At 42.9% G+C, this 24,596-nt stretch overlaps 1 long non-coding RNA gene across 1 annotated transcript in view; it reads right to left on the minus strand.

Moving 5' to 3' along the window:
- LOC111559858 overlaps nucleotides 1–17,466 on the minus strand; it is a 52,579-nt gene extending 35,113 nt beyond the window's left edge. The window contains exons 1-5 of the long non-coding RNA XR_002741259.2: nucleotides 16,236–17,466; nucleotides 14,381–14,573; nucleotides 13,342–13,427; nucleotides 8,293–8,649; nucleotides 7,425–7,561 (exon numbers count right to left, since the gene is read on the minus strand). This is a non-coding gene — a long non-coding RNA (uncharacterized LOC111559858). The remainder of the gene's footprint in view (nucleotides 1–7,424; nucleotides 7,562–8,292; nucleotides 8,650–13,341; nucleotides 13,428–14,380; nucleotides 14,574–16,235) is intronic.
- Nucleotides 17,467–24,596: the final 7,130 nt, after the last annotated feature.

Genomic DNA, 24,596 nt, shown 5'->3' on the forward strand with positions numbered 1-24,596 from the left:
AAAGGTTTTGTTGTTGTTGTTGTTGTTGTTTTTATAAATACATAAAAGTTATAAATAAAAGACCCAGAATAACAAAATGGTTAATTAAATTCAGGTGCATCCCTTGATGCTAAGATTCACCTTTTCCCACATTTTCACATCTCTGAACTTGGAATATGTCTTAGAGTAGTCAGCACCTTATTATCCCCAGCAGACACGCAGTAGGCAAAGAGTAGCTGTCAGTGCCATGAACTTGGTCACAGATGTTCATCTTCTCATTACCTCAGCTGAATCATGTACTTTGTTGGTACCACACATGTTGATTTCACTGCTACTTAAAACATCTTCCAAGTAACACTTTGATTCAGCATTGAGATGAAAAGTTTTGTGTACACAAAAAGGCATGTAAACAGAAGGGCAGGGGGTCAGGTTTCTTATTAATGAGGCAAATATTCATCACAGGAGGAATGATCACTTCCAGATTTTGTTCCAAAGCAAGCAAATCATGTAGGTACTTAATAAAACATAGGTAGACGAAACTGTGTACATTTTGTTTTGTGAGGCATGCACTGTGTATATATCTTCCATATGCCACACAACGCAACTGAAGGCAAAAAATTGCCAAATCCCTGGATGAGATCAAAGAAATATTAAAGCTTTAAAAGGCTGGTGTGACCAACAAATGTTTCGTGTAAGACGATCATTAAGGATTTGTGTCACAGCTTAATTCCAAACAATTTGGGGGCGTTTGGGTGGCTCAGTTGGTTAACCGTCCAACTCTTGACTTAGGCTCAGATCACGATCTCACGGTTCATGAGACCGAGCGCCATATCAGGCTATGCACTGAGTGTGGAGCCTACTTAGAATTCTCTCTCTCCTTCTCTCTCTGTCCCTCCCCCATTTACTCTCTCTCTCTCTCTCAAAATAAATAAACATTTTTAAAAATAATGATGATATTTACAAATATTAAAAACAGAGATGGAACTGTACCCTCCCAGCACTTATAACTTCCTTTGTGACCCGTTGCTGTTATCTACCTAAACCTTTTTTTTAATCCGTTTGTATTTCATATCTTTCTTCTTCTGTGAGAAGTACATTCTCTAGATTCACAAGCTTCAAGTTCTCCCTCCTGCAGCATGGTGCTCGCGGGATCGGGCCAGTGCATGTCAATGCAACCTATATTCTTCACACTTTTGTGATCTGTAATAAACCTTTTGCAGGCTTTGCTATTCCAGCCACAAATGCTGGTTTATTAGTTTTTTTCTCCAAATATTGAAACTCTTTCAGAAAACTTAAGGACCTTTCCAGTACTTAATCATTATTCTGACCTCCCCACCCTAAGCCATTCTGAGAGCAGGTCTACAGCAAGCCAAGTATATGCCCAACTTATTTTTCCAGTTGTGACATCTTTCCATGTTTTTCCTATATGACAGAAACTAAGAGGAATAAAAGAGTAAATACATCTTTTCCTGGGCATTTGAGTGATCAAAGGGCCTTTTACCTGGCATAGTTTGCAACCATGGGCTTTTGGATAGTAACTTTAACTTAATCTTTCTCTCTGCCTTGGATCTTTCTAAGTTTTATTGCATTTGCAAAATCCAGCTTTTTCTTCTTTTCTCCCTCTCACTCTTCTTCTACAGCCAAAACAAATTGTGATCAATTGCCAGAGGCAATCTTGGATTGCAAACAGGAAGCAGGATGGATCCCCACTTGCCATGTTTGGGCTCTTCATCATCAACGCTGACAGAAGACTTCCCCCAAAGCAGCATATCCATTTGTCTCTGCAGTTAGCAAGTTTCCACCCTTGTGCCTCATACATTCTTCTGTCACTTACCAAATCTGATGTGATCCCGCTGAAGATGTGGTAAGGGTATCAGAGTATCACCCATCAATTCTACCGTCAAGGCCACCATGCCCCAAACTACGCTCTCCCACTGGCACCACCGATCAGCCAAGTCCCTAAATCCAAAGTTATTACCAGAAGTTGTTTACATTTACTTTCTCCTACAGGTAAATTCATCTGACAGTATAATTTCAACCCATTTACGCATTTAACCTGCAGCCCATAAGCACGTTCGACTGCCTGTCTGTGTCCTACTCCCATCCCCAACGAGTTCAAATAATAAATACATAAAATCAGGCTTTCATGCTACACATTTACACCTAATAATAACTATGTCTGAATTGGTCTGAGATTGAAGTTCAAGACTTATTTTGCTGGAGCTAGACTTTTCCCAGACACTTGGACACAGAGGCACAGCGGAGTAAGACGAGACGCAGGGGCGCCACAGTAATAGAGAGCTCATTTCAAATCAGAGACACAGCACATCTGCTTGGTGCAGGGAGAGGCTCATCCAGGACACAGATTTGGGGGAGGAGGCAGAAGGGTCTGCTAGAAGTGTCTCGTCACCATTACATTAAGACCTAGACTTTGTAAAGTCAGAATTTGCCAAAAATAGTCATAGAAGGATATATTTCATTGCTCTGTCATGTGTGAGACGTTCATTAGCATTTCATGCAGGCAGGCAGAAAATTTCTGGAGAAGCGGAGAAATCACATTCCCAGCTCATTCCCCACGAAGCACGGCAAATTTGGCATTTCTGCGCAGGAGGAAACCATACCCTGCTGGCAACAGACTCATCATCAACCCAACTCACAATGAAAACACAAAGAAAGCAAAACACCCCTGCATCTTTATTGCTCTCAGTACCTGGTGAGTATTTATCAGACTCAGGAACATTTCCTGGAATCATTACATCAAGTCTCTTTTCACCTGAAGTACCATGCTCCCTACCTGAATTCCGTGCAATTCATTGGAACAGAGGTATAATTAGCTTCTTTAATGATCAACATACCAGGAATCTGAAAAAGTGGGGAAGGAGAGGAGGAATGGCCTTATTGTGGCCAGAGCCCCGGGGGGAGGCTGGATGTCATCTGTGCCTCGGCCCCATTCGCTCCACCCTTTTCCAGAGTGGGGTCCTCTCTAACCTAACAGGCTAAGCTGCCACCCAGCACCAAGTGATAAACAGCCTTGATGCTGAATTTGACTTGCACCTTTGAGGTTATGTTGGTGCTCCTTGCTCTGCAAGTCTCTCGATCATCTATGGCAACACAGAACTGATGAAGTGCATGAAGGCCAGCACTTCAAATATTTGACCTCACTTTCCATCATACCTTTTAGCAGAACTGATTAACAAGGAACAAAGTGGGCAGTTTTAAACTTTACCTCTTCCTCCTTTAATGGCCCTGCTTCTGGTGGAAGAGTAATAAACAGCGGCGATCTAAAGGCCGTGTGTCCAAGGGGACAGGCTGGATAATCAACGTCTGAATTCTGAGGAGTCCGTTATGCACCTGCACCCACCCGGAAGGGGAAGGCTTTGTCTCTTCGCGGCCTGGAAGGGCCAGTCTGTGGCCTGAACAGTGCTTTGCATTACAAATTTATGCCGATAGAGAGGACAAAATAAAAAACTATTACACTGTCTTAAGTGCATGTCTTTGAATTGACTTTCTGTCACCTGCCTCTCAGCGACCTCATGTTGCAGCTGGCAGAAGACTGACTGCCACTGTCACCGTTCCCTCCACGCTGACATCTCAGATCATTGCGCCAAACCTCACCACCCTGTCTTTTAATTCTGTGTCAGGATTTATTCTGCCTCATCCAGTCCTAATGGTTCATCACTGAAAACAATAAAAATCAAAACGAACGACCCGAGAATATTAGTTATCTAAAAATCAAGTTTTTTACAGAACATTCAGTGACATGGGGAAATGCTCATATATAATGTTAAGTGAAAAAACCAGGAGACAAAATTATGTATATGCAACACGATCTGATTTGATTATATGTATATGCATGTGTGTATAATTCCACAATATTAATCTATTTTTAAGTGTTGGTTTATTTATTTTTATTTTTTATTTTTAAATGTTTATTTATTTTTGAGAGAGCACGAGCAGGGGAGGGGCAGAGAGAGAGGGAGACAGAGGATCCAAAGTGGGCTCTGAGCTCAAACCGGAACCGTGAGACCATGACCTGAGCTGAAGTCGAACACTCAATGACTGAGCCGCCCAGGCGTCCCCACAATATTAATCTTGATCATTTCTTGACAATGTCGTTAAAAGAAATTTTAATTTCCTTCCTTATGCTTTCAAAACTTTACTAAATTGTGCATGTATTATTTTTATAAGCAGAAAGAAAATAATCTTTTCAAACTGCTCTGCAGATGTAAACTATTCCTCAGCTTAACCCTGTATTTTTATTGTTGATTCATACTATATTCTACTGCACTAACTTCACAACCCCATCAGCTAGATTCCCAAAGTTCCACCCGCATGGCTCAACTCTGTAGCATCCAGAATGCACAGGAAGCGAGCAGCTGACTTATGGGTGACTTCTCAAGACGTCATGTGTCAGGAAGCAGAATGAGCCAGAAGAACTGGCTTCTAGTCCCCATCCTTCCCCTAATAGTAATGCAAGGACCTTGGAAATCCCTCTGAGCCAACTTCTCCCATATATGAACTGAAAGGTTGAGCTGGATGACCCAAGGGCCCATCTTGCTTGAAATTTCTGCTTTTCATGAGCTGCCGGACCTAACTGCCGCAGAAAGTTCCAGTCACCATGAGTGTGAGGTTACTGCAAAGAAGCTCATGAGGCAAATGATTCTCATTCAACAGGAAGTGGTGAAAGCCAAGAGTCATAAATATCCAAATATATGTGCTGTTTTATCTCAGAACAAATCTCTCAGGCAAAACAAATCTATTTTGCCTGAGAATCATTTGCCTCAAGAGCAAAACTTTGCAGTAACCTCACACTCATGGTGACTATTTACATTTACAGATGTAAATACAGCCCAAATATCTACAGTAGTGGAAATGGAGGGTGAAGGAGGGGTTCAGAAAAGAGATCAGTAAGGCAGTCTTTCAAAAACATCAAATTATATAATGTCCCAAACATAGACAAGGAGTTCACTGCACACCCAAAATTTAAGTATAATAAAGTCTGAATTCACCTGGATCATGAAGTGACTCAAGGATAAATACCAGGAATGATTACAATAACCTGAATCTGGACATTTAGTCATAGAAAAGATAACCTTTAACTTGGATGAGATTACTGACATGTTAATTTCTCTTTTTTTTTATGTTAATTTCTTAAAATTATGCAAGTCACACATAAATTCACCGTAATATAAAATTCAAACAACATAGATGAACACAGGATAAGAACATGAAAGTTCCCCTCTGGTCTTACCTTCTGGCATCCCACATCTCTGCCCACAGATGACCTACATTGTAGACCCTTTCTGTTTTAAATCTTCACACGGTTCTTACCTATCTCTCCCAAAGCACTACAAGAATATCTATAAATATCAGATGTCTTTGTTCTGTCACATTTAACCAAAAACTTGACAAATTTCTTATTAAAATGAAATCGTTCCTTTTCAAAGAAGAATCCATTCTTTGGATTCTACAATGGATTCTAACCATTTTTCCCTATCTGTTAATCTTCTTATCTGTAAAATAACAAACAAATCAACATGGATATTAAAGGAAGAAATGCTACTGGGACAGCAAAAACAGCACAGAAGCCTCTCTGTGTGCACAGCTTCTGACCTCCCAGACACATATGCAGACCTTCACTAGCTCAGACTCTTAAAGCTCCAAAGATGCCCCCAGCTTAGTTACCATCTGAAAACACATCCAGTCTGTGGGAGCTTCTGGAAAACAGTATCACAGCCCTTCCTTCTCCACCCTTCTTCTCAGTCTCAACTCTTCCTTCTCTGCAAAACTACTCCCAGGCAGAGCTGCAGTACAAGAAAAATCAGGTATTCTGGAGGAGCAAGAAGCCCAGAGATGCCTCTCAGATTAGAGATCAGTCCCGAAGCTCTCATTATTTAAATGCTGACATGGAAAATGTATTACTGGAAGCCCAAGTTTGTGGAAAATCTGAAACTCGATGAAGGTTTGAAACTGAAACTCGATTGCTTATGTGTGGAGACAATAGAAAATGAAATAATTTAAAAAATGAAATATAGTTAACCAAACAGCACACATCCAAAACATTATTGAGCTCGGAGAAGGGAAATGATGGGAATGATGCTTTTTTCTTAACACAGAGGAAATATGCTGTATCTACTAATAAGAAATATTTATTGAGTGCTTATTATCCTAAGCATTTTACATAAGTTAAACACTTTAATTTCACAACAAACCTACAGGAAAGTATTATTATCATCTCTATTTTAAAGATGAGGAAACTAAAGAACAGAGAGCTAGTAAGCTTCGTCTCACAGGATCTGGGCTCTCCCTCCCAGTAGCAAAATGGCTGCAGCAGTGTCAGCCCTCACATCTCCTCCCTCTACCATCCAGAGGAAGAGAAGGTCTCTTCTAGAATTCACACTCTCATTGGCCTGATGGTGTCACATGCTCTTCCCATGTGGACAGGGAGACTGGGATATGCCAATGAGACTAAGCCTAACAGAGCCACCTGAATAGGTAACTGGAGGCAGGGTCAATGTCACCGAAACTTCCTGGCTGAAAATGGAGGTAGTAGGAAAAGGGAGATAATGGATCCTGGAGAAGTGGCCTTCTCTGAAATGTCTACCATAGTATTCATCAACCAGAAAAAGCAGCACAGAAAATTTCTCCAATGGCACCATTATAAACATCCTCCAACTTGAAACTATTAACTCTTATTGGCACTATTTGTTCTGGAACAGTATGTCCTCCAGCAATTACTTTTTAAACAAAAGTCAAATTTTTATTCTATCCTTTGTTCCCCAGAATCAATTTCTCCCAGAGACAAAGGTAGATTTGTAACACATGCTGGGCACTCTCAGGAACACAGGTGATAATACTTTATCGGAAAATTTGATAGTGCAGAACCAGAACTACCTTATACCTTTCGATTAGAGGAAAAGGATGATTTCAAATAAGAAGATTCTTTCTACCTAGTCGTCTTTTATGCATGTGTTATTTCACCCCTGAGTTAAGGAGTTAGTGCTTTGCTTACACACAAGCAAAGCACACAACTGAAATCAAGAACTGTATGAGTCCTTATGAAGTACTCAGAACTATCTCTGCTTTTATTCTAAACAGATAATTAGCTACCCAATTTCAAAGATGTTCTCAAATGAAGATGCCACCGTGTTCCTCGGGAACACATTTTAAAGTTTAATGATCTTTACTATCAGCAGGAGACCCGTATTGAAACTACCATTGAATTCAATTTAATACAATGAATATTTGTTGACTATGGAGTACCTACTACGTGACCATCCTGAGGCTCCCACCCGTGTCTCAGCAGAAAACATCCTCCCCATTAGCCTTCACAAACCAGAAGACCAGGGCCAGCTGTCCACAAGTTAATCAACATATACGCATTTGAGTAGCCGTGCTAGGAAAAGTGACACGCAAACAAGCGTAAACATTGTCTTCAACCTCACCTCCCCAGGATACTTGTTTGCATTTCATTTTCCTGGTCCTCCTGTTTCCATGGCTTTCCTCTGAACCTCCTGCTGGTTTTCCACTGCTGTGATAAATAGATATCTCACAATTGAACTCGGAAGCAACCAAATGGATCCTAGGAAAAAAAAACAGTGGCTTATTTGGGGAAACAGATTCCCAACCACAACCCTTTTACATTAAGTTGTGCTTAAATGCAAAAGAAAAATAAATACAAAACACTGAAAGAGTAAACATAACAGATATCAACTAATAATCCAGGGAGCAACACTCCATATCATTAGTACCAGGCATGACTACTCTGATAAAGCCCTCAGCTCACACCAGCTGTCCATAATCAGAATAGACTAGCAACCATTCCCAGGCCTACAGTGGGCACACAAGCTGCTGAGAAGGGCTGATTCTATCAAAGCCTAAGCAGCTCCAAAGTTCATTCGGTTCTGCTCCTGGACAAGCTTCAAAACCATTTTAGACCTCTCCAAGGGGCGGTAAAGCTCCAGAGCAGGTGTATTAGGGAGTGATTGAAGTCATCTCATTTAATGCGAGAATCCCTTTACAACCATGGCCAGCCATTGATCCAGCACGGCGGAGCCGGGCAGGGCCGCGCCTGTGACCTTGGCCATGTTCCCAGTACTGGGAAGCCGTCCCCACCACAGTGTGTCCAACCCTCCTTCCGGTGACAGGGCTTCAAACAGAGGAAGACCGCTCTCATGGTCCCTAAGTCACAGCTCCCGCTGTCTTCTTCATAGAATATCTGACAGGCTGCATACAGTTTGCATCTCTCTCTCCTTGTCACTTTGGCTAAGCAAGGTCTGTGATACAAAATCTAGACTTTTTGCAAAAACTTACCTACTTCCTTTTCTGTCATATTCCTTGTGTGAAAGGTGTTTATATTTACTTTGTACTCACTCCGAGTTGAACGAGTGAGTGAACCAGTATACATCATAAGAAGTCTTTAACCTGAGGATGTCCTTTTCGTCATGAATCAACATTTATGCTGCTTTGTGCCTATTTAAACTATGCTCTGCCCATTTCCTCTTCCTTTGAGTCTCTCTGTATTTAGTCTTCTCCACTCAGCCCTTCTTGCCCTGTGGATTAAGGTCAGGTAGCAAATGCCTCTCTTCTACATCATCTAATTGATCGTGCTGGTGTGACATTTCAATCTCTGCTTCATCGGGAGAAGCAGCTTCATGTGACATGGCAATGCTGTGGGGGAAAAAACAGAAATAGAGAAAGCCTATTAACCTTCAGAAAATGATAGTACATTTTGTGCTTCTTTTACCACCTGATTATTTTCTAAGCAGTAAAACTTTCAATTCATTAAGCCCTAGGTGGGTAAGTGATGCTTTATCCAACAGAGAACATGAGATACCACTTTTAAGTGATTTTCTGACATTCACACACACTGGGAGAGATTGGACTGATGACCAACTATGAAAACCACAGACCTGAGTTCCCAACACCGAGGTGCTCCGTCTACACGTTTCGACATTGACATTTACGCAAAGAACAGCAACGTGTAACCGCAAAAGGCAAAATTCAGACCTCATCTGAAAGACCTGGGATTATAACCCAAAGTACCCAATATAGACTCAGTTTCTACTGTGTGTGGCAGCTTTACTTAACTCACTTATCCTTACAAACATCCTGTCAACATCTGGAAGATGGGCTCCATTTTACAGGTGAGATCCTTGAGGTGTGGACACCTGTGACTTGTTGGAGCTTACGTGTGCAATGGAACTAAATTAAAAACAAATCGGTCACTGAATCAGCATAACACATCAAGTGTTTCTCATAATCCCTCCTCTCTGAGATCTAATATTACAAAATGAACTTCTGCTTTTACCTACCCGAGATTTTGACAAGCAATTAAAAGCAATAATCACGGGGCGGGCTGGGTGGCTCAGCGGGTTAAGCGTCCGACATCCGACGTCAGCTCATGGTCTCGTGGTTCAGGACTTTCGAGCCCTGCTTCAGACTCTGTGCTGACAGCTCGAGCCTGGAGCCTGCTTCGGAGTCTGTGTCTCCCTCTCTCCCTGGCCCTCCCCTACTTACACTCTGTCTCTGACTCTCTCAAAGATTAAACATTTTTTAAAAAAATTTTTTTAAAGAAAAAAGAAAAGAAAAGAAACAGGGGAATAAGGATTCCAAGAAGGCTGCCAACATATGCTCTGAAGGATAGGTCATGAGGACACTGCCTTGCAGCCAGCCCTGACCTGGGCCTCAGTGGCTTGAGGGCAAGAGAGAAGCCATCATGTTCTGCTCTTCATGCAGGAACGCACCACAGGGCTGTCGTAGCATCTGCTGGTGGCCACCGGTCCGGCCGCTGCTCGCTGCAGAGACCTGACTCCAAAGACCTCTCTCCACTGCGAATATAGGACCATCCGAAATATGGAAGCCCCAAGACAGTATCCAATTTTCCGGTATCTCTGGGTTGAGGTATGAAAGCCCATTCTTTTAAAAATGTACCAGGGAGGGGCGCCTGGGTGGCGCAGTCGGTTGAGCGTCCGACTTCAGCCAGGTCACGATCTCGCGGTCCGTAAGTTCGAGCCCCGCGTCGGGCTCTGGGCTGATGGCTCAGAGCCTGGAGCCTGTTTCCGATTCTGTGTCTCCCTCTCTCTCTGCCCCTCCCCCATTCATGCTCTGTCTCTCTCTGTCCCAAAAATAAATAAACGTTGAAAAAAAAATTAAAAAAAAAAAAAATGTTCCAGGGAGAGGGAGAGACATTTTTTTTTCTTTCTGGTTTTCTGAGAGGATTGAGAAGTTTCTCTCTGAAATTTTTGTCAAAAAAAAAAAAAAAAAAGATGAAGAGGAGGAAATCCTTGGGGTGGGGATGCTATTGTCCTTCTGAAATTCTGTGGGTGGTTTCGAACCTTCACACCACTTGCTCCCGTATTGATCACATGAACATCGTGAACCTTTTTTAGGTAATCAAGCACAGAACAATTTTCTAATCTGTGCTTTGCCATTTTCTTTATAATTGTAGGCTAGTGACATATGTTCTCTCATCTGTAAAATGGTGATAATATTAGCCTACTCCAGGGAGATTTTGTGAGAATCATAGAAGAAAAGCCTTTAAACCCAGTTATAGCAACCACCCCCATAGACAAAAGTTGCTAAGGGATTGGGGAGTGGTGGGAGGGAGCACAAAGGGAGTAGGATGATAGGAGGAAACTCCGAGAAAGCAGCCCAGCCCACTTCTCCCCCAGCGATAGCATCCCAGCTTATTTTCCCCTAATACAAACTCTCTTTTACGATCTCGGTCTTCTGACCCAGCAGTTTCTCCATCAGACCTCCTCCAGGTCCCAGAGACTATTATTTCCACATTAAGTGCCCTTGCTGAAGATTTTGTTTGAGATTCTCACATTTCTATATATGCCTTGCTGCTTTCCAGACTACACAAAATATGCTAATGCCACGGTTAAAGATCCTTTCATTAAGAAAATTATAGTGGGGCGCCTGGGTGGCGCAGTGGGTTAAGCGTCCGACTTCAGCCAGGTCACGATCTCGCGGTCCGTGAGTTCGAGCCCCGCGTGGGGCTCTGGGCTGATGGCTCAGAGCCTGGAGCCTGTTTCCGATTCTGTGTCTCCCTCTCTCTCTGCCCCTCGCCCGTTCATGCTCTGTGTCTCTCTGTCCCAAAAATAAATAAACATTGAAAAAAAAAAAGAAAAAAAAAAGAAAATTATAGTAACGTGGAATCTGTTGATTTTTCACCTTGGGCATCAATTATATTACTGTCCATTTCCTGTTTCAGTTTTACAATGGTTGACAAGCTCCTAAGCCCCATATCAGTAGTAAAGGCAAAGCTGGTCTACAGGGCTGACCATCTGGTAATTCCTTTACAGCCAGCCAGCCTCAGAGGTAAAAGTATTATCCAACATTGGAGAGCTAAGGAAAACAAAACAAACCTCTGAACCCCAATATGGCAGAATTTTGAAAAAATAAAACCACACCTTGGTTGGATCCTTTTTTTAATGTTTATTTATTTTTGAGACAGAGAGAGACAGAATTTGAGCAGGGCAGGGAGTGGGGGGTGGGGGGCGCAGAGAATCCGAAGCAGGCTCCAGGCTCTGACCTGTCAGCACAGAGCCCATCACAGGGCTCAAACCCACGAACCATGAGATCGTGACCTGAGCCAAAGTCGGACACTTAACCGACTGAGCCACCCAGGCGCCCCTTGGTTGGATTTAAAAGGAAATTACCTAAGGGAGCCTGAGTGGCTCAGTCAATTAAGCATCCGACTCCATTCAGCTCAGGTCATGATCTCACAGTTCCTGAGATCAAGCCCAGTGTTAGGCCCCACCCGGAGAGTTTGGAGCCTGCTTAGGATTTTTCTCTCCTCTCTCTCTCTGCCTGTCCCCCTGCTGTGCACACACACTCTTTCTCTCTCTCTCTCTTAAAATAAATAAACATTTTTAAAAAGAAAAAGAAAAAAATGAAAAGAAATCACCTAAAGAAAAGAATATTTCTTTCGGTCCACTCAAATTAATAACATCTAACTACTGAAAGCACTTAGTTTGCAGTGAATGTGTATCAGTGATTATAGGTCAAGCCATTAACAGAAACTCAGGATTCAAATGTAACAACTTAGAATTTGCTTTTTTTTTTTTTACCATAAATGTCAGTGTTTTCATAGAAACAAAAACAAGACAAACAAAACAAACGTCAGGGTTTTCAAACTATTGGAATATGTTTTAATAGAAATCGCTCTAAAAAAAGTTAACTGTATTTGTATATGAATTGAATGTGTATTAGGGGAATTAACTGTATTTGTATATGAATTGAATGTGATTACCCCACTTTTTAATTAAATTTTAGTATCTATGGTGAATTTGATCAAGATTTTTAACCATAAATATAGCTAAATAACAACTATTTCTAGAAACAAACCCAAGACAAAAGATATACTCCTCAAGTACAAAATCTGGTAATTTTTTAGTTTAGCTTTGCAAGCCTCAAAAAATGACCTAGACTGGATAATTATATATTCATTCCCCTCTTCCTTTCCAACTACCTACCTGCCTTGTGTCACAAGCCAGACTCTTCTACACTTGTGACCCTTTTCCTTTCAAAAGACCGGTGGTCCTACAGTAATTTCAACCCCTCCCTCTCTCTGCATTTCCATCCACCTTTTCAACAAGTATCAAATTAATGATCTGTTCATCTCTAAGTCACCATTGAGGCACCCCATAAATCAACAGATGTGCTTTTGATTCAATACATTACCCTCTCTCCTTCTCTGCTAGATGTAAAAAAGAAATCATTCAGACTAGGGAAATTATTTCCAGAAGAGAATCATCAAAACGGTGTTTCGCAGCATTCAAAGTCCACATCAAGTCTGTAAAACTTTGGTGTTAAAGTATTGGTTAAGTGCTACCATTGCAAGATACTATTTAAAAGTAGCATAGTCCTATGTATATACACAAATGCATATAATATGTGTATTATAATATAATATATTATGCATTACTTGCATATGCATATACAATAACTTAAATCAAATGTAAAGACACAAATATAAACGATGGCAGTAGAGATTTACATGCGTGTGTATTTAATATTTTTGGCAGCTCAGTATTCCCATCTCCTTCCTGTAGGACACACATTTTCTTTTGGAGAATTACTTCTTTCTCATTATATTGTATTGGCAGAACAGTAAATCCAGTGCCTCAATCCCACTGAGAATGTCACATTAACCAGCTTTCCCCACACTTCCTTGGAAAAGCCAGAGGCCCAGAATATCAGCTGTTGTCTTCTAGGATTTGCATCTTATGTGAGAGACACTGAGATGGAAGAAGCTGTTGGAATTCCATAGTTCTCACCCATGGTGCCTGGACATGATTGTTCCTGGTCTGGAAACGCTCCCAGCACCCAGAGCAGCCTTAAGTAATGACTTACCAAGCCTGAGTCTCAGCTTTCCAGTTGATGTGCTGAGTTCCTGATAAATTTCCCTTCTTAAATTGTCCAAAGTCATCTTCTGTTGTCTGCAACCCAAGGACCCCAATCATTACAGTTACAAAACAAACACTGAGTAAGAACACACATTAAATATATTATTTACATTTGGGGTGATTAGTATATATGTATAGATGCATTTTGTTGATCAATGAGTAAAGAGGATCAGGGAAGTTGAATTTTCAGGCAGGAAGGTTGTCATGAGCTCTCTCCAGGAGAATAAAAGCTGAGAAAATATCTCTCTCTCTCTCTCTCTCTCTCTCTCTCTCTCTCTCTCTCTCTCTGTGTGTGTGTGTGTGTGTGTGTTTCAGATACCATACATATATATAACCAGTGGTATGTTCTGAAATTTTATTAATACCTTCAATGGAACAACAATTAAAGTTGGCAGCAAGGATGTTCAGTGAGAACTCCACTAGCAAAAAAGTCAGTTGCCTTTCTGTGTTGAAAAATTCTGTATTTTATGCAGCCAGTTAAAAGAACATCTCATCCAACTATTCAATATATGTGAGTTTATTGTGCACAAATGGCTACGGATATTTATCATCCGCCCTTTGCGATCTTTTTTAACAGCTACTAACTATCCTGATGCGCCCATATCACCCCGTTAGGAGATTTCTTCGCTTTGTTGATGCAGAGCATTAACTTAATGTTGCAGAATTTAAGGTCTTCTCTTTTATAAACTTATCATATCCTTTTTCTCCCTGTGCAATTAAGTCTGGTTTAATTATCTCCCAGAAATCAGTAAAGGTACTGTTTTTGCCTTTGCTTGCCCTTAATCCTTATCTGATTAAAGTGTCACACTCTTAATTGGGCTGTGTGTACCTCAGCCTCTTCAATTCCAAATATCGAGGGTGGCAGCGGGACCCCTAGGACTGGCAAACGGCTCACAGATAAGCAGCAAATGCGAGTAGTGCACAAAATACCAGTCCCTCTTCTTGGTGCCACCCTGCACTGCCACACCCCCCCCCCCCCCCCGCACCTCTTCTCTTTCGCCCGTCCAGCAAGGAAAGAGGAGAGATTTTCAGAAATGGAGAGGGTGTTTGACACCTATTACTCTCTGTTCAACAGGCTGGAATCTTTTCAATCTTGCAAGTCTTTGAAAAGAGTTCAAGTGCTATTTGATTGAAGCCTTGCAGTACTGACAAGACAGGGCTCGCTAAAAACCTCAGCACCTGAAAAGGAAAAAGAAAAACATAGGCCCCTCTCAACACATATTTTTTAAGAAAGTATGGATATCATTGTGATCCTTTTACCAGTGAGTGAACTTTGAAGATGCCAACAGAGAGAAGGGGGGAGGAAGGAGGAATGAGAAGGAGAGGGTAGGGGCAGGGAGAGAGAGAATTTCTCTTGCGTCCAAGTGGGAACAATATTCCATCAAAGTTCTTTTCCCACCAGTAGGTATATCCGGGGCCTCCATGACAAAAGGCACAACTGTGACATAAAGTTGGTGGAGGAGATGACTGGTTTCAACATTACCCTCAGAGCTGGTTTCCTGTGGGGCCATCATAACAAAGCACCACAAAATGGGTAGCTTAAAACAACAGACATTTTTTCTCTCAGTGTGGAGGCTGGAAGTCTGAAGTCAAGGTGTTGGCAGGGCTGGTTCCTTCTGGAAGCTCTGAGGGAGAATCCATCCCAAGCCTTTCTCCTCACTTGCCAACAGCCCCTGGCATTCTGTGGCTCACAGCTGATTCATTCCAATCTGTGCCTCTGTCATCACATAGCACTCTCCCTGTGTGTCTATGTGCACAAATGTGCTTCTTCTTACAAGCACACCAGTGAATTAGGACCCACTGTAATCCAGGATGACCTCAACTGAACTTGACTACATAAGCAAAGGCCTTATTTCCAAATAAAGCCACATTCACAGGTACTAGAAGTTAGGTTTCAACATATCTCTTTGGGAAACACAAATGAACCCACAATACCCTCCAAAAAGAAGGTAACCTTATGCTATTTCCAAGCTATTCCGTGTTCATCTTTGTATGTTCAACCGTTTCTAGAACCCACAATGGTCCACAGTCAGTGGTAACTACTTATGATGTGCGCTTGCATGGGTGTGCTGCCATAATTTAATTTAAACGTTATAGAGTAGAGGACGACGTACTGTGAATAAGAGGTAAGGAACATAATTCATCTGGATCCAAATAAAGGTGTTTGTTCACTAGAACCCATAAGAATTTTTGCCTTGTGGGTATATCAGAGGAGTTCAGGGCAATCAATCAGTCTACCAAAGTGGACACTACCGGGGCAAACTGGTGAGCAGTGTGGGGGTGGAGAAGAATGTTATACACACAGGAGGCATGATTATCCTGTGACAGAAACTGCACTGTTACTGTTATGCTGTTCTGAGACTCTCAATCTCTTCCAGTGTGCCATCAAATCTATTGATGCCAAACACCTTAAGAACCTCTGTTTTCAATTGGAAGTGTAGATCAAATGTTCCAATGTCATCATCTCTCCCACTAAATAATATCTTCGTAATTTACCTATTGCTTAACTCAGTTGCATTGTCTGAAAACAAAAATCTCAGACTTAAAAGGGAAATTATTTGTGGCAGCTGAGAACTTTTTCAGATTTATCCAGTGATTTGTTTAATGGTTATAGGAAAATGGACCCCACTCAGGGCTTGGATAAAATCACCCAAATTCACCAGAAAAACATTGTTCTCAAGAATATACATCTCAAGGATACATCTACAGCTTCTAAAGAGCCCCTAGGAGGATCTTCCCAGGATACAACCTCCAGAAATTGTTGGGGAATCAGAAATCCCATCAACAAGGATTTGTTCTGAAGATGAGTGAAGAGAAATCTGACACAATGGAAATACTCACCCCACACAAAAGTGAAGATCTTATAGAGATTCCTTTATCAGGTATTTTTCCAACCAAGAGAGCTAGAAGTAAGCTCAGGAAGGGCACCTGCTGGAAAAACACAAAATGAAAGGCAAAGGTACCCAATAATGTCACCTCCTTCATATCTGTCCTGGAGGGCGGCCCTGTGACTCTTCTCCCCATGGAGCTTCTGGAGAGCATGTTCCTCAATGACATTTTACATAACATGGATGATGGAGGGGACCCAGGAGGGAGGATGTCTGCACAAATACCCTCTTAGAGGGAAAAGTTACATTCAGTGAAGGGAAATGAGGGAAAGAGTAGAGATCAAGAGAAAAGAAAAGTGTTCTGCTTTTGCCCCAATGGTCAGCTTCTCTGTCTCTCTTCCACCCTCTTCTCTAACCTGCTGACTGCTGAGTCTTATGTGTTTGATCCTGCAGGCCAAGTGAACATTGGGTCGAAAAATGGGAGCCCAAGGCCCAGTGGCCTTCCACCCCTGTCCACAGTCCACGACAAAGCTGTGAAGAAGATGTGCCCGGTGCCCTGCTGAGACTCTGGGTCAGGTGCAGAGATTTCACCAAAAGCCAACCTATGAGACACATAAGTTTACAGAAGGGAGAAGGACCCCAGACATGTGAACAGTGCTGAAGCTCTCTCTCCTGACCACGCCTTTACTTCTCTGTCCTTCAGAAACCTGCTCCTATTTTGCTCCACAAAATACTCTAGCCAGAACTTTCAGGCCATTTTGCTGAGGCTATACCCCAAATAACACATCCCCTCTCACAGGACACTCTAATGCTGCCAAATTAGTTGTGCTTTTCAACATAGAGGTGCAGCAAAGCCATCTTGGGGTCAAGACCGCTGGCCACATTCCTAGTCTTTCCTAGACACACACTTGGACCTCTCACATCCAGTTCCCTTGGAGCTATATAGCTACAACACTGAACTCTAACAAGGGGATTATAAGGGATGTGTACCACTCATAGGTCTGGTCCGTGGAACTTCTGTGCACAGTAATCTGTGCTCTTTCCACATCCACTGTCCTCATGCAACAAACGAAACCACTTTGGAAGCCACACAGAGAGGATGGCAGAGCCACATGGCAGAGCGACAGGGTACAAGGAGGCTGGGTCTCTGAATCACCACTATGAAACTCTGATTAAAGAACACCTTTTTGGGGGTGCCTGGGTGGCTCAGTCCATTAAGCATCCAACTCTTGGTTTTAGCTCAAGTCATGATCTCATAGTTCATGGGTTCAAGCCCCACAACAGGCTCTGCGCTGATGGCACAGAGCCTGCTTGGGATTCTTCCTCCCTCCCTCTCTCTCTCTCTCTCTCCCCCCCTTCCCCCACTCATGCTATCTCTGCCTCTCTCAAAATAAATAAACAACAACAAAAAGACACCTTTAAGGGTATTATGTAAGCAAGTAATAAACTATTATGTGTGAGCCATTATACATTCTTCACTCCAATTTGTTTATTACTGCAATGAGTCTACCTTCATTAACATGCACCTTCTTTCTGAGATGCCTACCACAGAAGCTGTGTGCTTTCTGACACTGTTTTTCACTAAAGCATTTCATTGGGCAATTGTGCTTCTTAAAACACTGCAGATGGTATAAGAAAGTCTTCCCCTATTGATAATAAAACTTTGTTAAATAATAGATGTCTATATTATCGTGCAGAGGAAACAGGGCAAGCTGTAGAGTCAGACTGAGTTTGATCTCTTTTCCACAATATTCTGCCCAGGTGATTAAATATCAACTCACTTTATCTTTCTGATCCTAAACCCTTCTGTGTAATTGGGACAACTAATTATCCCAATTAATTATTAGGATAGAGTTGCAAAGAGTAGAGTTTAAGGAGTAGATGGGGCGCCTGGGTGGCTCAGTCGGTTGAGTGTCCGATTTCGGCTCAGGTCACAATCTCGCGGTCCGTGAGTTCGAGCCCCGCGTCCGGCTCTGGGCTGATGGCTCAGAGCCTGGAGCCTGCTTCCGATTCTGTGTCTCCCTCTCTCTCTGCCCCTCCCCCGTTCATGCTCTGTCTCTCTCTGTCTTAAAAATAAATAAACGTTAAAAAAAATTAAAAAAAAAAGGAGTAGAATCAAGGCACTTAATACGGTGCCTGGTACACAGTAGATTCTCAACAAATAGAAGCTATTCTTATCACTATTAACTATATTTACTAGTATTGACTCAATTGTACCCTTTAGGTACAGGAACAGTATCTGATTCATCCTTTTAACTCAGCATAAGTATGAGTTCCTAGAAGACACAGGTTATATCTCATTTATCTTTGTATCCCTACATCTAAAACAGTGACGGTTACTTCTGAAGGCAAGCTACTCTTAGTATAAACATTATTATTCACTGTTACCTCCAAAGCATGGACTGCATCTATAAATCTGTCTCTGGAATCTGTAAGGGTGAACTGCACATGATAGGCCCTCGACAATAGTAATTAGTAAACTGATTTCTCCAAAAAATAAAAATAGATTAAATAAATAAATAGACTTATTTCTCTCTGGTAGGTAGTTACTGTGATTCTGGTCACGGGGACTGGTGGGAGGCAATGGTCTCTATAGAGCAGGTGGGTCTGTGAGGGCATCTGGATTCCAAGTCATTAGCATTCTGGAGTTCCCAAGCCCCCTGTACCACATATGTGGCATTTCTCCCCACAACCACCAGAACATTCTTTCAGAGTGGAGCATTCTCGGGGCACCTGGGTGGCTCAGTCAGTTGAGCATCCGACTTCAGCTCAGGTCACGATCTTGCAGTCCATGGTTCAAGCCCCACGTCGGGCTCTGTGCTGACAGCTCAGAGCCTGGAGCCTGCTTCGGATTCTGTATCTCCCTCTCTCTCTGCTCCTTCCCAACTCACGCTCTGTCTCTGTCTCTCAAAAATGAATAAGAACGTTAAAAAAAAAAAAAAAAAGAAAACAAAAAACAACCAAATGCAGCATTCTCCAGTTCCTACTGTGTCATTACCTCAGCCTACCTCAAAAACTTGTCATGAAATTCATCCAGTGCAAAAACAACTTACCGAATTCAAGTTTTTCTGGAAAATGAGTCATATTGCTGTATCACCAATGTACCTTACATAACAACTGACAAATAGTTATTTTCCCCCTAATTTCCAGAATCATAAGTAGAAATCATGCCTGTATTTTTGAAGTTCTAATTTAAAAATACTGCACTATATAATTTTTTAAAATTTTTATTAAAAAGTAAAAACAGTACTAAAACCAAGTTTATGTGAAGTGATAGACACATATGGAGGGATGTTGTTACGGTTATTGTTATCACAAAAATCATTTCCAGTCTTCTTCGTTGTCAGCACTCTTGTGTTTTTTATCCTTTTCCCTCATCTGGTGGGGGATCCTGTGTCACATTCCTTCCTTGTGTGAGGCACGGCCATGTTTTACTTCAAAACATTATTATTCAGACAAATACTCCTTTATATTACACAAATACTACTTTATATTACATGATAAAAACAAATATCTTACATAAAGACAAATATTTGTATTATTATATTGTCTGGGTGTTTCTTGGAAACACACTCAGAAATGACTCATTTCTTAGAAAATAAGGTAATAAAGCATTCCACTTTGTCCAAGACAAGACTGTATCACACACGAGTAAGGCTAGCACGTAATAAGTCACATTTCACTTTCTCAAGATTGTTTCAGCAATGAGTAGACTCATAAACTGCCTTTGCAATGAAAAACAGGAACTGGGAGGAGAAGGCAGGGCAAGAGCTTAAATGAGAAAAATAGGTTGAAATTAAACTTTGACGTAGCTGGGGGAAATGTAGTTCAATTACACTGCATATAAATAATTGCCCTGGTTACATATGTAAAGAAATTTGAAAGAAGGCACAGGTCCCGTTAGAAGTGTCACCAGGAGGTACTGCCTTAAGGCTTAAGGTCAAATGATCCTCAAACTGACATTTACCTTGAGGCTTTCTCCCTTAGACAAGGCCAGTCCTCCCCTTTGTAGGCTGTGATATTTCACGTTGTCAGCACAGTGAATTCGGCTCTTAAGGATTTAAGCTCAGGGGAGATCGAGGGACAAACAAGAAAGCCAACATACCCGTTTACACTGAGCCGTGCAGTTTTCAGGACCCTCTCGAGGGTCTCCTCCGGCCAGCCCAGGGACACTGCCTGAGAGCCGTGCATTTTGTGAGCCTGGCTTCAGAGCCAGTTACATGACTTTTAGTCCTTTCATCGCCACAGCAGAACACAACTGCCTTTAGGACTCAATGCATTAAGTTGCGGGGAGATGGGGGTCTTCTGCCTTCCTAGTGTGCCAACCTTGACCTCTCAGTCTGTCGTCTTCCTGCCTCCCACATGGCACTTGTCCTTACTCCCCCATCTCTTCCTGGATGGCACATTCTTTCTCCTCCTTCATCATATTGATCTGGTCAAACAAGGTTCTTGAGCTTCCTGTTGATAGCATGTGAAATGCTTTATTTTCTAAGGTGAATCTTGCCAATATTTGATCTCAAGGACCACGTGATGCTTTTATTCAAGTTTTCAACTCTGCTAGTAAGAAGTAGTGTTACTTTTCCCCAGGGAAGAATATATGTGGCCTGCTTTTTGATAGTATCATCTCCAAATCCTTAGCTTTCAACTTCCATCTGAGGGACAAATATTCTTACTTAAATTGGCTTCATAAGCACAAATTTCTTGCAAGGGAAGTCTGGAATAGGAGATTTTATAACTAAAGGGACATCTGGTACCCGGGGCACAAGAAGGTTGTTGAAATAACAATAGACTAGAATTTGAAGCGCCTGGTTCTCAACCCTATTCAGCTTCAAGAGCTCTGGCTCTCCCTCTCCTTCCCCCCCTCTCTCTCCCTCTCCCTCCTCTACCCCCTCTGCTCAGGTGAGGACAGCCAGAAGGCAGCTAGTATCCACCAGCCAGGCATCAAGCCCCCACCAGGAACCAAATCAGCCAGCATCATGATCTTGGATTCCCAGCCTCCAGGGCTATGAGAGATAAACGTTTGTTGTTTAAGCCGCATAGTCTATGATGGAATCTTTTAGGACCCTGAGATACCCAAAGCCCTATAGTTACTACCAGATTCAAACCCTGTGCTAAAAATAGATGCCAAATGAAATTACAAAAATGTCTGAAGAAATTGCCCGCAGGGCAGCCTACTAAATGCCAATAGTCCCAGATCTTGGGTGCTGCCACTCTGAAGGCAGAATTAAAAATTAATTTGTATTAGTAATACCAGCCCTCCTCCCGAAAACGTAACAATTACCTAGAGGGTCTGATTCAAAGGACGGGCACTCCAAAGGGCACCCTGTGCAATAGCAATCTCCCCGGCCCTGCTGGGCCACCATTCACAGGTTTGTTCTTCTGGAATAAGTACTGCTTTCCTCCTGAGGCTCTTTCAAACAGCAGATTTCACTGAGTTGGGAGGCAGAAGCTCATTGGTCCAAGCTGATCGGTCTGATGCAGCTGCCAAACCAAGAGAGCCCCAGAGGCCTGGAGAGAGAGTGGGGGTTGGGGTTGGGGTGCTGAAAAGAGGGAAGGGAGTAGAGGAGGGCCACCACCGACTTCTTCCTGTGCTGACACTAATCCTACAGTAGAGAATTCCGCTCCTGGCTTGAGCTGGGGTGCTAAAGCCATTATTTATAGCTTACAGCCTCCCAAATCAGGCGGCACTGCTTACACGGGAAGGCAACCAGAAGAAGCAGGGGGCCCATCATGGTGGAGACATTACTACAGCAGATGGTGGCCATGCGAGCTGTGGTGGCAGCTTGTTCAGTGTAAATTCTGTTCTGCTTTAATGGCGTCTGTTTCCAAGCTAGGCTGAACCTCCGGATGCTGACACTGCTGCTCCTGAATCCAAGTCGGTCACCGGCTCAGCATCCGGACCCCTCAGCCTTCAGGCAGACTGCACTGAGCTCCGGCAGAAAATGGAATCTCCCCTTCCTGCGTCGTTAAAAGAGCCATCCAAGTTCACGGCTCCAACAGGAACAATTTGGGCTGAATTTAGTCTTGGGCAGCGATGAGCAAAGGCAACAAATTCCATGAGCCTCCATTGTGTCTCAGTAAGAAATGCACTGGAGGAAGAAAAAAAATCTCTGCACGTGTCCTTACTCCCATGGGGAATATGCAACTCCATCTGCTACTTTCCACGCTAAGTGCTATGGATGGCAGTCATTTCTAAGAAACCATAAAATTTTTTTTTTTACAGACCACACTTGGCATTTTTACCTCCATTGAGCATATCACGGGGCACCAGGCAGAGAATACTATGGGTCACAAAATCTCATTGTCTTTAGATGTATCTATATTCAGGAAGCAAGCCATTCTGCAGGTTCCGTCTGGAATATCCAGATAATGAAGGTACTGCATTGATGAGATGTTTCTTATAACATCTCTTTTATTTTAATCTGTTTACTTCATTTCCCATGTGTTGACCCACCTTTCATTTCAGCTTCTTTGGCTCCATCTTGGGCATGAGATTTTGTTCAAGCGTGGACTGGGAGGAGGAAACTCTAAGAGTGAGATCATAAGTTTCACTAAACCCCACTGCCCCCAAACACAATGAGCCACTTCTGGCAGCCTGGCCAGTTGGACAGGAAGACCAGCGGCTGAGGAACAGTGCCAAGCTTTAGCTGAGTGCTCAGTGTTGAAAGGTTTCATGCAAAAATCCTGGAGCAGAGAAGAGAAATTTTCAGGAACCAGAGCCCCTCGACTCCATCCTGGACTAGTGTTTACTGGATGGTCTCTGGCTTCCAGCAACCCAGTCTCAATTTCCATCAGGCACATAGAAATGAGCACAACTTTCCGCCACCCCATCCTCCCCACCCTCCCAAAACGACCCAGGCTTGCAACAGGCTCTTATTTCTCTCACTTCCTTTCTGAGCTCGAGCCCCCAGCACCCTCTTTTCCACACACAAGGTAGGTGACAAACAGCCAGGCTCTGGGGCTGTCAGGGAAGCAGAGACACAAACAACAGACCCCTGGGCGTGTGGGCCACCATGGGGAGAATGAAGGGGACATTCTACGTGCCCTTGGAGTTTAAGGTCCAGGCACTACAACGTAAGAGGGACCTCTGTCCACCTTGGCCATTTACTGACAGAAACCCTAGCCTAGATTGGGTAATGGGAACCCAGGATGACACAGAACTAGAATTCAGCTCTGCTGCAACTCTCTGCCTACTACTCTTCACTGACTTCTTGTGCATGGGATAAGAAGAGAAAGGAAGACGATCTTGGAGCAGGAAAGTTTGAGAACCTCCAGCCCCAGGGTTATCTGAATCAGAAATTGTGCACTTTTAATCTGTTCTGCCCACACTCCAAACGAGGCATCTGGTGGGCTGCTCCAAAGACATGTCCTCATCTTGCTGAGCCAACTTGGAATGCAGTGCGGCGGGAACAGAACTCAGCTTACCTCTGGACCCCAGGGCCTCTCCTCTTGCAGCCTGGGCAGGCTGAGGCTACCAAGGAAGCATGTGGAAACTTATAAAAAGGAAGCTGTGGTTCAGCATTAGCAGGCAGCATACAGAGACGCAGTGCTGAGGGCTTGAAGTTTACCCACAGCTGGGATCCCTGTCCTACCACCTCCAAAGCCACTGTTCAGAAATGCTGGTGTGAAATAAGGTAGATTTCTCTGCCTCTCCCTATAGGGTTTTGAGAGCTTTAAAGCAAAACAAAACAAAACACAAAAAACAAACAAACAAAAAAAACAGTTTCATCTTCTTTAGATTGTGGATCTACTTATAGCACAAAACCTAGATTTTAACCCAGGGCCATGCCACCTTTAGGAAATGCAAAGTCATGGTGAAATCCAGCCTTCCAGAATTTTTCATGTGGGTCCTCCAGATGTTGTTACTTACTTCAGCCTTCTATGTACAAAGACAGCAGTAATTACTCTTTGAGATCCATGCCAGGGATCTCAAACACATATGGCAAAGTAGATGTTATTATTCCCATTTTATCGTCAGATTAAAGAGGATAAAAATGGCTGGTTGCGTGATCTGCCCCAGGTCCTACAGCTGGTAACAGGGCTGTGATTCAAAGCCAGGTCCGAGTCTGGAACCTGGTTTCTTTCTGGGGTGATGCTCTGTCCACACACCTCCAGTACCACTGGTCAGAACTCACTCAACTCCTGATTCCTCCCCATAAAGCCAAGCACAGAGAACCCCCAGAACACCCACCCACCCCCAACTCTCTTTGACCACTGAGACTCAGCAAAGGGGAGCTCTGCTGGCACCATGCCCCCAAAATACCAACCAGAGAGAGGCAAAGTGCTCCTTTTCCTTGAACTACCCCAGTTACCTACATACCTCCTTCTCATATGTCAGTCAGAATGAGCTCCCCTTGCTGGCTGCTATCAAGCT

Source organism: Felis catus, chromosome A1 (assembly GCF_018350175.1).
Source record: "Felis catus isolate Fca126 chromosome A1, F.catus_Fca126_mat1.0, whole genome shotgun sequence".
Lineage (NCBI taxonomy): Eukaryota > Metazoa > Chordata > Mammalia > Carnivora > Felidae > Felis > Felis catus.